Here is a 663-nt window from a genome sequence, read left to right on the forward strand (position 1 = left end):
CCCCCCAGTTTTCGGCCCACAGTCCCTTTCCCTCTCTGGGTCCAAAGTCCCCAGTTGCTTCATCACTCCGTGTCATCATCTCTGCCTCCATCTCAGGCATTCATTTGCTTCTTGGTAAACTACATAAATAAACTTTATACAATGCCTCATAATTTTAACAGTAATGTTGTTGTTGTCAGGTACCATCGAGTCAGAACCGACTCATAGCGACCCCATGCACAGCAGAACAAAACAGTGTCTGATCCTGGGCCAACCTCACTACTGCTGCCACACTTGACACCATCAATGATGCCACCTGGCTGATCCATCTCATTGGGGAGTCTTCCTCTTTTTCTCTGTCCCTCCATCTTACCCAGCATGACATCCTTCTCCAGCAACTGTTCTCTCTTGACAATATGTCCAAAGTATGAGAGATGATGCTGGCCTCCAAGGAGCACTCTGGCTGCACTTCTTCCAAAACAGATCTATTGGTTCTTTTGGCAGTCCATTGCACTTTTAGTATTCTCCTCCAACACCACAACTCAAAGGTATCAATTCTTCTACCATCTTCCTTATTCATTGTCCAGCTTTCGCATCCATATGAAGTTATTGAAAATACCATGGCTTGGGTCAGGCGCACCTTAGTCCTCAAGCTGACATCTCTGCTTAACAGTAATAGCATTA

The sequence above is a fragment of the Chrysochloris asiatica genome, unplaced genomic scaffold (assembly GCF_000296735.1).
Source record: "Chrysochloris asiatica unplaced genomic scaffold, ChrAsi1.0 scaffold00252, whole genome shotgun sequence".
Lineage (NCBI taxonomy): Eukaryota > Metazoa > Chordata > Mammalia > Afrosoricida > Chrysochloridae > Chrysochloris > Chrysochloris asiatica.